Raw genomic sequence first — 13640 nt, forward strand, 5'->3', positions numbered from 1 at the left:
ACAGAATGGGTACCCAGTCCAATATGGGGAATCAAAACTATGATGTCCAAGTGGTAGGTTAGCTTGTCCAACTATAGGTAAATGAATATAATCAAATTTATAGACACAAGAAAGCTGAGACTCAGATCCCCAGACATAGTTACTTCATCATGATTACCTACTTGTTGAGGTCAAGAGTCAACTGGCTCCCTTTTCACTGGCACAGCTTTAATTACAAAATAAAACACAACTTTGTTTTTGTAAAATAATAAATTACAAAAAACACCAACAAGATAAAAAGTCCAAAAGACAAAATGTAAACCACCTGTATTTTGACCTCCTTCCACATATTTTTGTACACTTATATTAACATAGGTACACATATATATTCACATTAGGACAGCACTGTACTTGCTAAATTATATTGTTTTTTTTTTTTTTTTTTTTTTTTCCTGAGGTGAAACTATACTTTTTGGACATATTTTAATGCAAATAAAGAACTTTACATCAGTTTTTAATGGGTCAAGAGTACTCCATTGCATGTACCAACCGTAATTTCTTTAACTAGTGTCCTAGTGATGGACATTTGTTTCTAGAAGCATTATTTTTTAAAAAGGTGGCAAAGAGTATCCTTGTGATTTTCTTATTTCCTTAGGGTATATGCCTCAGAAATGAGACAGCTATGGGGCAAAGGTTAAAGCATATGTTAAATTTTGGTAAATAGGGTTGTACCAATTTCACCTTCAAACCAAAAATGCCTGACAGTAATTGTATCCCATACTCCTATCAACAATGATAGACAAAAAACAACTGTTTGGAAGTGGGACAACCTTATGTTTTTTAACTGAATATTTGTTTTTTTTGGCTTAGGAATGTTCTATTGGCATTTTTTGTCAATTTTAGTAATTGGAGTGTTTAAGTTTTTAATTGATTTCTAAGAGCTCTTTGTATATTATGAATCCTTTTTGCACATGATTTTAATGTATTTTCCACTGGTCCACTGTTTTCTAACTTTGTAGATTATAATCTTCGTGTAGTTAAATTTGCGTTTCTTTTTTTTTTTTTGAGACAGTTTCGCTCGTTGCCCAGGCTGGAGTGCAATGGCGCGATCTCGGCTCACTGCAACCTCCGCCTCCCGGGTTCAAGTGATTCTCCTGCCTCCTCCTCCCGAGTAGCTGGGATTTCAGGGCGCCCGCCACCACGCCCGGCTAATTTTTTGTATTTTTAGTAGATGAGGTTTCACCATATTGGCCAGGGTGGTCTCAAACTCCTGACCTCAGGTGATCTACCTGCCTTGGCCTCCCAGAGTGCTGGGATTACAGGCGTGAGCCACCGCCATTTCCCGAATAATCTTTTTCCTACTGACCAGTAATTTGTAATGTATAGTTTACTGGTTACCACTGAGATTTCTGGAGTTGTCTGGCTCCAACGCTTAAAAGTAATGGTCTTGGGCAACTCTGTAAAATGGAGATAACAATTGCACCTACCTTACAGAGATGGGAGAGTTAAATAAGATAACCTGAAAAAGTACGCCAGTACTTGACACACAAATTCTCAGCAAATGTGAGCTACTGTTACCATACTAAACACTCACACATACACGGGAATTTCTGGATTCTCTATTCTATCTCCCATGTCTCATCTATGTAATCCATCCAGCAACATTCCATTACTACCCCACTGTCCTTTTTTCCCTCTTCTCTAAAGAGACACGGTCCTTTCTAAGGGCCCGTTTTCCCTCATTTCAACAAAAAAAATCACCTCACAGTTGCCTAATAACTAGAGCCTGAAAATCATAACCTTGGGGGTAAAAATAAGCTTTGCTTCACAAAGTAGTGAGAATCAAAGCCCAATCAAGGCACTGAACAAACGCGGGGATGGGAAGGTGTCTGTTTCTTCCAACACGTATTTTGAAAGGCTGACCGCCTACTTTGTTTCCGCCTTTGAATGATCATGGAAGTTCTCAAAAGCTAGCATCTCCTCTTCCAACTCCTCTTTACAGCCTTAAGACAAGTAGTTCCCCATGTGACCCCAGGTGGGCCCTGAAGTTGGGATAACCAGGACAGGAGACTTGGAGCAAGAGGTGCGGGGGCGAGGAGGGCTCTCTCTGGGTAGTTGGTCCCGACCTGAGGTTACCTCGCGGCAAGCTGAGCCAACTCCCCATTCGTGGGCTGACGCCCAGCCGCGGCAGGCAGGCGGCTTCGGGAGCGCATATCTGCACACACGGGGACGATGGCAGGCGGGCGAAGGGAGAGAGGGTGGCGGCAGGACCACCATTTGAGGCTCTCAAAGAGTGTGGGGAAGAGGGAAGGACAGGCGCGAAAAGAAGGAAAACCCCTGGAGACGCTGTGTCGGCCTGAGGCTAGGGAGACTGGCTTCGCGCTCCAACGATGCGCGTCACTCTGCCTCCCAGAGGCAAGTGCCTGGGGCTCGATTTTCCATCCCCAGAAGCTCTGGGGATCTCTGAGTCCACCCAGGGCCCTCCAGGAACGCCTTCGGGAACGCATCCCAGCCCCGCCGCTACCGCAGTCACAGGTGACCGCTCCCGCCTCGGTTTGTTTGTCTCCTCCCTCTAACGGCTCCGGCAGCATCTGGCGTCCGTGGCGTCGGTGACGTCGGCGTGGGGGTGGGACTTCCTGCTTCGCGCGCCGCTGGGCCGCTGGACAGAGCCCGCTCCTCCAAGCTGGAGGGGCGGTGCGATGAGGCGGCTTCGGGCCCGGACGTCAGCACGGGGGGTGGCGCCGCACCCCTGAGGAGCGTGGTCCACGCGGAAGAGCGGGGCTTTTCACCGCCGCCGCCGCCCTCGGACCTCTCCCGGGATACTTCACATTTCCCTAGGGACAGGAGCCCGAGGGGTCCGCTCGGCCCTCCTCCTCTTCAGCTTGCGCCGCGAGCTAAAGAGCTAGGCGTGGCGGGCTGGGCCGACACCCCGCTGTAGGACTGTAACCCTTAGTCCCAATGCCTCCGTAAGCGGAGTTGAGTGGGTGCAGGTGGTTGGAGCTGTGGAGGTGTCCCCGGTGGCGAGCGCGGCCAGAACTGCGGTCACTTAAGTTTTCTGTGTGCGCGTTTCAAGGAGCATGCGTGCGTCTGGTATGTAACCTCTCTTTCTGGGCACGGCGTCTTGTTTGTATTTTGGAATACTCATTTTGTCCCTCCACAAACTGCCCTTGAATCCTTTTTTTATTTTCCTCGTAAAGTAGTGGGAGCTCGTGCTAGAAAAGTAGGCAGAGAGATTTGTTCTGAAGCCAGTTGGACGCACGTGAAACTCTTTATGGAGCTTTTGGATGCACTCTGGCTTGGTGGTTGTGTAGCCAGTTTGGTAATTGGCCAAACGTTTAAGTACCTCCAGCTTAATTTACGATGAAAAAGCTGTGCTACCATTTTCCTTGGCTTTGAAGACAATTTGAATGAACCGTGATGTCGACTGTCATTACTGAGATAATACCTAAAATATGTTAGCGTATGCCGGGTTTAAATACTTTGGTGAATCCTCAGTGTCCAACTATTTTGACCATAATCAATGGCCATTTTGCTCTTAAAAATATCCACTGCTAAGTATTTTTAAAGCCTTTAGTTAGTTGAAATGAGGAAGCTCTTTCAAATCTTACAGATGTCTAGGATGAGGAGAGACTTGTCCGAATTTCGTCTATATGATACTTAAAATCTATTCAGACTTTGAGCAGCTCTAAAACAGAGTAGGTTGTTAAAGCAGTGCTTCTGTTACCAAGCAACATCTCTGTAAACAAGTCTGATATTTAAAACACAGTAAATGTATCTATCCTACAGTTACCTGGATTCAGAATTCTCCATATTTATGAGTTTAGCTTGTAAGTGGTTAGAATTAATACTCACCTTTTGTATTGAGGTTTGATTTCAAACTCAGTTTGTTCAGAAGTGTTAGAATGCTTTATTTATTTATTTAAGACCGAGTCTCGCTCTGTCGCCCAGGCTGGAGTGCAGTAGCGCCATCTTGGCTCACTGCAACCTCCGCCTCTTGCGTTCAAGCGATTCTCCTGCCTCAGCCCCCTGAGTAGCTGGGATTACAGGCGCGCGCCACCACGCCTGGCTAATTTGTGTATTTTTAGTAGAGATGGGGTTTCACCATGTTGGCCAGGCTGGTCTCGAACTCCCGACCTCAGGTGATCCACCCACCTGGGCCTCCCAAATTACTGGGATTACAGGTGTGAGCCACTGCACCAGGCCAGAATGCTTTATATTACAGGTGTCACACAGAACTCTCCTGAGAGTTGCAAATGGTTTTGAGTTATCCTTTGGTTATTTAGGACAGAGTATGCTGGGTATTCCCCTTACTTTGAGTGTTTTCTTTCCAGATCAGATGAAGTGTGCAGACTGTATTTAGAACATTCTCAGATAATAGTGAAATACAATTTAGAATTCCATGCAGCACTGGGAGAATGAAACACTGATTATTCACAGGTAGTTTTTTTTTTTGAGACAGAGTTTCATTCTTGTCGCCCAGGTTGTAATGCAATGGTGTGATCTCCGCTCACTGCAACTTCCGCCTCCCGGTTTCAAGCGATTCTCACATCTCAGCCTCCCGAGTAGCTGGGGTTACAGGCGCATGCCACCATGCCCTGCTAATTTTTGTGTTTTTGGTAGAGATGGGATTTCACCATATTGCCCAGGCTGGTCACGAACTCCTGACCTCAGGCGATCTGCCCCCCTTGGCCTCCCAAAGTGCTGGGATTACAGGCATGAGCCAGTGTGCCTGGCCTATTCACAGGTAGTTTTTAATCCTTGGTTTACCAGTCACCTCACTGTCTCCTCTTATTGAACCCTTAATGATATAATTTTTGTGGCAAGTTGTTTTCAGAACACTTTTTGAATGATCTGTTGAATCAGTAACCTTTCAAGTAAGCAAGTATGTGAGAAAATCTGAGACAGGATGAGACTAAATGACTTCTTTGAAATCTATTAATAATGGGAATTGGAACTTGAAGTTTAATGTTCTTTATGTCAGATGCTCTTATGTATTGCTAAAATCCATGGACTTCATTTTAGTTCTCTCCTTTTTTCTTTTCTATATGCTGATGTTGAAGTAATGAAATATTCAAAAGTTGGGCAAGACGGAGAAGAAGAAAAATCAAGAATGACTCGTATAATCCTTAGTAATCAGAAATCAGCATTATGTCATGGGATGTTCTAATTCAAGAAGCTTAGAATGAAATCTTAACAGAAAGATTAGTGAATTTTAGTGGCTTGTCAGAATTTTCCCACCCCCAGGTACTGTCTCTTTGCCTAAAGTAAATGAGCTTGCTTTTAATTTTGTCATACATAATGTATTAGGTTCAGTAAGTAAATTGCCCACATTGTTTAACCTGTATGTGCTTTTAGGGAATGTGTGTAAATCTGTGTAAAAAACTTCCTATTAATCCAAGTTCACATTTCTTGACTTAAGCTGAACGCTTCGAAATCCTCTCACCTTGCCTTTTCAAGCATATGTTCTTCATGGAAAAGGTGTCTCTGCCCAGATTGGTTTCTTCACTATCCCCTTAAGCCTGCTCCGTACTTTATCCTTTCCATATTAGTCTGCATGTCCTGATCTTGTTCCCTTCTTTCTTAAAATCTAAATTGTACCTTTTCTATAAGGTTCAACTCCACCATGACCTCATACATACATAGGAATAGTATGTATTTGTGAGTTATATTTATTTGATACTTACACTTTTTGTTGTATTATTTTGACTTTTTTGACTTCCTAACTAGATTATAAGCTTATTAAGGGCAGGACTTTCAGATCTCAATGAGCTGTATCCTTAGTCTTTTCCAAATAGAAATTGCTGGATAAATATTTCTTAAGGATGACTGATTAGGCTTTGTGTCCCCACCCAAATCTCACCTTGAATTATAATCTCCATAATCCCCATGTGTCAGGGGAGAGACCAGGTGGAGGGAATTGGATCATGGCAGCAATTTCCCCCATGCTGTTCTCGCGACAGTGAGTTCTCATGAGATGTGATGGTTTTATAAGTGAAGTGTTTGGTAGTTCCTCCTATGTCCATTCTCCTTCCTGCTACATTGCGAAGAAGGTGCCTTGCTTTCCCTTCACCTTCTGCCATGATTTTAAGTTTTCTGAGACCTCTCCACCCATGTGGAACTGTGAATCAATTAAACCTCTTTCCTTTACAAATTACCCAATCTCAGGCAGTTCTTTATAGCAATATGAAATGGACTAATACAATGACAAATATGCATTTCTACTCTCCCCCCTTTTGTAAGTATTGTGAAAGTAAGGTTGTTGAGAGAAGAGAGTAACTGAAGGAGAAATGGCAACAGTGAACTATAAAAAAGATTAAAGAGTAGGAAATCAGAAATAAAGATTCTGTTCCTAGAAAGTGAGTATTTGAGAATTTCCCATGGCAATACCAGCAGTAAGGACTCTCAGGAATGCTGGTACTATTCTTCAGTGGGCTTGGGGAGTTTGGTCAATTTCCTGGTTCCTAGTAGAATATTAGTTTATTATATATTTTTTTCATCAGGACTCCCCTCTCTAGGTCATGGAGAGATCACTGACTGTCAAGTCTAGTACTGTTTCTTTCTTTTTTTTTTTTTTTTTTGAGATGGAGTCTTGCTCTGTCTCCCAGGCTGGAGTGCAGTGGTGCAATCTTGGCTCACTGCAACCTCAAACCTGTGGGCTCATGCCGTTCTCCTGCCTCAGCCTCCCAAGTGGCTGGGGCTACAGGTGCATGCCACCACACCTGGCTTTTTTTTTGTATTTTGAGTAGAGACAGTGTTTCACCACATTTACCAGGCTGGTCTCAGAACTCCTGGCCTCAAGTGATCCACTCACCTTGACCTCCCAAAGTGCTGGAATCGTAGGTGTGAGCCACCATGCCTGGCCTACTATTTCTTTTAACTGAGCTATAATCCAGGATGGAAGAAATTAAGAAAGGAAATGCCCAGTTATTTGCCTTCTGTATATTGTGACTTCAGATTGCTTTTGGACTAAAATTCAGAGTTAGTAGGAGCCTAAACCTGACTATTCCCTTTTGGAAAGCACATATCTGTCTCAAAATATGTCTATAAAATATCCATGTAGTTTTTACAGTCTCAACAAAAATCCTGTATCTGATGCTTATAACAAAGAGTTACTTCAGTTGAAGGTATAAAAAGTGAAGTTGAGTCTCAGAATGCTTTCATAAATATTCGTTTGATTCAGTTATTTCTTGAGTGAATTTGCCATTCTGGCTTCTGAGTTGTTGCCCAGTAACACAATTGCAGTATAATGTAGCAACCCTTGAAAACAGTAGCATTAAACTATAGGGATTTTCCCGATGAAGTTGCATTGCCTATCTCTGATGTTCATAATCAGCCTCTCTCAAGTGTGATTGCATTTTGTTTTAAGGCAGTTATTTCAGATACTGTTAAACTTAAGGCGCATACAATATATGGTCTTAAGGATATTTTTTAGAGTACTGACGAATTATAACTTCTTGCACATTGTTTTACATAGAGATGCATGATAACTATGTATTGAATTATTTTGTGGGTGAAGGACACGTGAAAATACTGGTTTAATTAAAGATTATTCTGGGCAGAAAAACTATTACGTAATAACAGACTTCTCTACAACTGATATAGCCAGCCAGAGCTGGGGTGGATGAAGTTGAAATGGTTCTTTGTAACATTTTTGTATGACTTCTAGAACTTCATAGAAAGCTTAGATCAATAAGCACAATTTAATAGGCACTGTAATTTTTTTTTTTTTTTTTTTTTTTTGAGATGTAGTCTCACTCTGTCTGCAGGCTGGAGTGCAGTGGTGTGATCTCGGCTCACTGCAACCTCCGCTTCCCGGGTTTAAGCAATTCTCCTGCCTTACCCTTCCCGAGCAGCTGGGACTACAGGCACGTGCCACCATGCCCGGCTAATGTTTTGATTTTTAAGAGAGACGGAATTTCACCGTGTTAGCCAGGGTGGTCTCGATCTCCTGACCTTATGATCCACCCACCTTGGCCTCCCAAAGTGCTGGGATTACAGGTGTGAGCCACTGCGCCCGGCCTAGGCATTATAATTTTGTGGGAAGAGAATTGTGATTCAGGAGACCAAGGCTTGACTGGGTGAGTCACTTCACCTTTCATGGCCTATCTTCTCATTTGAAAACATAAATCTCTGAAAGTTTCCTTCAGAAATTGTATGCTTCCAATTTAAAGCAAATTTTATTTCTCCTGTTTATGGGTTTAATCAATATTTGAGTGCCTATTATGTGTCTTGCGCTATGCTAGGCACTGGGGGGATTGTGAATAAGACATAGTGCTAAGTCTCCAGCACCTTATTGTCTGATGGGAGAAATGGACAAAGTAATTAGTAATTTGTAATAAAGCGTGTTAAATTTCATAAGGATAGGTAAGAATGTGTTCTGGGACATGTAGGAAGGATACCTGGCCTAGAACTAGAAAGAATATGCTACAATTGAGGACTGTCTCTTTAGAATCTTGTAAGTGTAGTTTGTAGGGTGTACTTGGCCTGGAGGGAGTTAGTCAAAGAAAACTAGGGAGACATTTCTTGAAGTTGGAGAGAGAGAAGAGTCATCAACGTTAGCGGTAGTTGAAATATCAGGTATAGGTTAGGTTCCTAGAGAGAGTTGTGTAGAATCAGAAGGGAGCTTGTGAACACCAGAATGTAATAGGAAGGGGGAGAAAGAAAGCAGGGAGAAAAACCAGAGTAGGGTAAGGTTTTGGAAACCTTATCAATGTGAAGGAATGCACATCACATTTAGTTTATTGATTAAGTGGAAATTGTTGCTCAAGAAACATTGAGTGTGTAGTCCTATAAACGTAAACCCATCTAAATAAAGTTGCCCTCTACAAAGATCTGAACCTACAAATGGGGGTAATTTAAGTTCTTGCTTAGCAGCATAACAGAGGAAAGAGCCTGGATCCTGAGAGTGAAGGTTAGATTACTAGCTTCATAACTTTTTGAACCAGTTACTTAGTTTTTTGGTCCTCATTGTCTTAATGTGTAAAATGATATATATATATATATATATATATTTTTTTTTTTTTTTTTACAAGAGTCTTGTATGGATTAAAACAAGGTAAGTTGTAAACCTGACTTTTAGTGGTCATTCTTTATTCATTTTTATCCGTGCCATTATTAATGACTCTTCTGAACTACATACCCTTCTTTTCCTTCCCCATCCCCAGTCATATTCTTTTATCCTTCAAGATCCACCAAAATTCCTTTGATATCTTCCTGTATGGATGATATTCCAAATTTTCTGTAATGGAATGAACATGTCCTGTGTCCCTTAGAATTAGCAACACTATTCTTTTTTCTTTTTCTTTTTTAAAGCGTTAAGAAGGAAATTGTAGTATCTAACATGTGAGAAGTCTGGAGATAGGTGGTTCTAAGATTGTCAATTAAGTGGCTCAGTGATAATCTTTAAGAACCTGGATTCTTTTTGCTTGGTCATCCTTTGAACTCAGCCTTGATTACTACAACTGTCATCAAATTTTCCAAAGTTTGGAAGAGATAACTTCTTTCTTCTACCTAGCCCTTTTTAAACAGCTTTATTGAAGTATATTTTACCTACCATAAAAACCACTCATTGTAAGTATACAATTTAATGGTTTTTAGCAACTTTATAGAGTTGTGCAACTGTCATCACAAGGCAATTTCTGAACATTTTATCAATCTCCCAGATTCTCTTAAGCTCATTTGCATTTAATGTAACTCCTTCCCACAGCCCCAGAGAACCACTGATCTGCTTTCTATCACTATAAATTTATCTTTTCTGGATATTTCATATAAATGGAATCACTATAGTCTTTTGCATCTGGCTTCTTTCACTTCATGCTTTTGAGGTTTATTTAATGTATGTATATCAGTGTTTTGTTCTTTTTAATTGTTGAATAGTATTCTTGTCTATTTTCCATTCACCAGGTGAATAGTATTGGTCAGTAGTGTTTCCCATTTATTGGTAACTGGTGAATAGTATTCCCCATTCACTAGGTGATAGACGTTGGATTGTTTCCAGTTTTTGGCTATTATGAATAATGCTGCTGTGAAAATTTGTCTGTAATTCCTTGTGTGAGCATGTTCATTTCTTTTGGGTAAATTCCTAGGAGTGGAATTGCTGACTTATATGGTAAGCTTATTTTTAACTTTTAAAGAAACTGTCAAAATGTTTTCCAAAGTAGCTGTACCAATTATACCCTACCAGCAATGTATGGGGATTCCAGTTTCTCCATGTCCTCACCAACAGTTGTTGTCTTTTTAATTATAACCATTCTAGTGAGTATCTAGTAGTATCCCATTGTAATTTTAATTTGCATTTCCCTGCACACTAATGTTGGACACCTTTTTCTGTGGTTGTTGGCCATTTGTAAGTCATTTTTAGTAGAATATCTGTTTAAGGCATTTGCCCATTTTTTTGCTGGATTTTTTTTTTTTTTTTTTTTTTTGGTCTTACTGAGTTGTAAGTTCTTTATATATTCTAGATAAAAGTTTGTATTTTTTTAAATATCAAAGATTAGATTTGCAAAGATTTCTCCCAGTTGGTGTCTTGGCTTTTCATATTTTTACTGGTGTCTTTTGAAGTGCAAAAGTTTTAATGAAGTCATTTCTTTTGTGTGTGTGGCATGTGCTTTCATGTTATGTATAAGAACTTTTTGCCTAATCCAAGGTCTCAAAGATTTTTCTCTTGGTTTTCTTTGAGCTCTTTCCTTTAAATCTAAGATTCATATTGAATTAACTGTGCATATATGTAAGAAGAGGACCTAAGTTCATTTTTTTAAATGTGAATGCCAAATTATCCAGTACCATTTGTTAAAAAGACTGTTCTTTTCTCTTCAATTGTATTGGCATCTTTGTAAAATGTAAGAATTTATTCCTAGACTCATGTCTATAAACCTGTCCTTACTCCAACACCATTCTGTCTTGATAACTGCAGTTTTATAGTAAGTTTCAAAATGAGTAGGATAACATTTTCTTCCTTTTCAAAATTGATGCTGTGTTCTTTCCATTTCCATATACAATTTAGGATCAGCTTGTTAATTTCTACAAAAACAAATCTAATATTTGTAGGATTTGCCCTGAATCTGTCCGTCAATCTGGGAGGAGTCACTAACTTAAAAAACTTGAGTCTTCCAGTCCATGAACATGTAATCTCTCTCCATTTACTTAGATCTTTAATTTCTCTTAATAATGTTTTTCACTTTTCAGTGTACAAATCTTGCACTTCTTTGGTTAAATTTATTCCTAAGACTTATAATTTTGATGCTCTTAGAAATGGAGTTTTCATGATTTGATTTCGAATTGTTCGTTGTTAGCATAAAGAAATGCAACCAACCAGGTGTGGTGACTCACGCCTGTAATCCCAGCACTTTGGGAGGCCTAGGCGGGTGGATCATGAGATCAGGAGATCGAGACCATTGTGGCTAACACGGTGAAACCCCGTCTCGACTAAAAATAGAAAAAAATTAGCCGGGTGTGGTGGTGGGCACCTGTAGTCCCAGCTACTCAGGAGGCTGAGGCAGGAGAATGGTGTGAACCTGGGAGGCGGAGCTTACAGTGAGCCGAGATCACTCCAACTGCACTCCAGCCTAGAGGACAGAGCGAGACTCCGTCTTAAAAAAAAAAAATGCTGCCAATTTTTGCATATTATTTGTACATAGATGATCGTGTCTCAAAACAATGATACTTTTTCTTTCCAATCTCAATGTTATTTATTTCTTCATTTTTGCTTTAATTCTTGGGTTAGACCCTCCAGTACGATGTTGAAGAGAAGTGTTGAATGTGCATTGCATTACTCCCAGTCTTAGGGGGAAAACATGCATATTTTTACCATCAGGTATAATGTTAGCTCTAGATTTTCTATAGATGTCCTTTGAAGAAGGTTAAGGAAGCTCCCTTATGTTCCTAGTTTGTTGTGAGTTTTTAATCATGAGTAGGTGTTAGATTTTGTCATGTTTTTTCCTGCATCTGATGATATGGTTATATGATTTTTATTCTGTTAATATGTTATATAGTAATTGATTATTGGAGATTAAACCCATCTTGTATTGCTGGGACAGATCGCACTTGGTCATGCTGTAAAACCTTTTTTTTTTTTTTTTTTTTTTTTAATAGCGTTTGAGACAGTCTTACTCTGTGACCCAGGCTGAAGTGCAATGGTGTGATTTTGGCTCACTGCAGCCTTGAACTCCTGGGCTCATGTGTTTCTCCTGCCTCAGCCTCCCCAGTGGCTGGGGCTACAGGCTCATGCCACCACACCTGGCTATTTTTCTTTCTTTTTCTTTTTTGGTATTTTTTGTAGAGACAGGGTTTTGCCATGTTGCCTGGGCTGTTCTTGAACTCCTTGGGTCAAGCGGTTTACTTGCTTGGACTCCCAAAGTGCTGGGACTACAGGCTTAAGCCACCATACCCAGTCCGTGCTATATAATCTCTGTTATATGTTGTTGAATATGGTTTGTCTGATTATTGTTAAGGAATTTTGCGTATATGTTCCTGAGGGATATTAGTCTTTTGGTTTCTCGTGATCTTGCTCTTACTGCTTTAAATGTTTGATAGCATTCATTAGTGCAGTTGTGGGGGCCTGGCCATTTCTTTGTGGGAATATTTAAAATTATTAATTCAGTTTCTTCACTTCTTGTTATAGGTCTTTTCAGATTTTCTCTTTCTTCTAGAGTTTTGGTAATTTGTGGGTTCTAGGAAGTGTAGTCCATTTCATATAAATTATCTAATTTGTTGATACAAAGTTTGTATTAAGAAATCCTCTAAGTTAATAATTTAAGTTTGGTAATAATTCTCCCTCTTTCATTCTTGATTTTGGTAATTTGTATCTCTTATTTTCTTGGTCAGTCTAGCGAAGTTTTTTTTTTCCCCCGATTCTGTTGCTCTTTCCAAAGAACCAACCTTTTATTTCATTGATTATTTTTCATATTTATATTTCCTATTTCACTGATTTCCACGCTAAAAATTATTATTTTTCTGCTTGTTTTGGGTTTAATGTCCCTTCTGCTCCTTGTTTTTCTAATTTCCTAAGATGGAAGCTTAGATTATTGGTTTGAGACCTTTTTTCTTTTCTTATATAAATGTTTAAAACTAGACATTTTCGTCTAAGCACTGCTTTAGTTGCATTCTGTACATTTTGGTTTGCTGTGTTTTGTTTTCATTCAATTTGAAATATATTTTAAAATTTTTCCTTGCAATTTCTTCTTTGATCAATGGGTTATTTAGAGGTATGTTTTTAAATTTAGCAATAATTGAGGTGTTCCCAGATTTATTTTTGTTTGGATGACTAATTCCATTGTGATCAGATCACATATTTTTTTATGAGTTCAATCTTTTAAATTTTATCGAGACTTGTCTTGTGCCCCAGTATGTGGTGTATCCTGGAAAATTTTCTTTGTGTGTGTGAAAAAGATGTATATTCTGTAATCATTGGGTAGTATTTTCTGTCAGTTATGTCAAGTTTATTGATGAGGTTAGTCAAGTCTTCCATATCCTTGCAGATTTTCTGTCTCGTTCTATCAGTCATTGCAGTCTTCAACTGTTTTTGTTGAATTATCTATTTCTCTTTTAAATTATCTCTATTTTTTTGCTTCATGTATTTTGGAGTTCTTTTGTTAGATGGACAGTTATTGTTATATCTTCCTGATATAGTGACCCTTTTTTCATTATGAAATGTCCTCCTTTGT

General features: G+C 39.7%; 1 protein-coding gene across 9 annotated transcripts in view; it reads left to right on the top strand.

Moving 5' to 3' along the window:
- Window positions 1–2664: 2664 nt before the first annotated feature.
- The window catches only part of LOC105483699 (centrosomal protein 83), a 186228-nt gene continuing 175252 nt past the window's right edge, over window positions 2665–13640 (top strand). For 8 of the 9 annotated variants that reach the window (XR_011608961.1, XR_011608962.1, XR_011608963.1 and 5 more), the window contains exon 1: window positions 2665–3069. The gene's annotated coding sequence lies outside the window, so the exon portion shown is untranslated. Of the gene's footprint in view, window positions 3070–5039; window positions 5224–13640 lie in introns of all 9 variants that reach the window. The other variant, XM_011744689.3, reaches the window with a different exon arrangement.

The sequence above is a fragment of the Macaca nemestrina genome, chromosome 10, assembly GCF_043159975.1.
Source record: "Macaca nemestrina isolate mMacNem1 chromosome 10, mMacNem.hap1, whole genome shotgun sequence".
Lineage (NCBI taxonomy): Eukaryota > Metazoa > Chordata > Mammalia > Primates > Cercopithecidae > Macaca > Macaca nemestrina.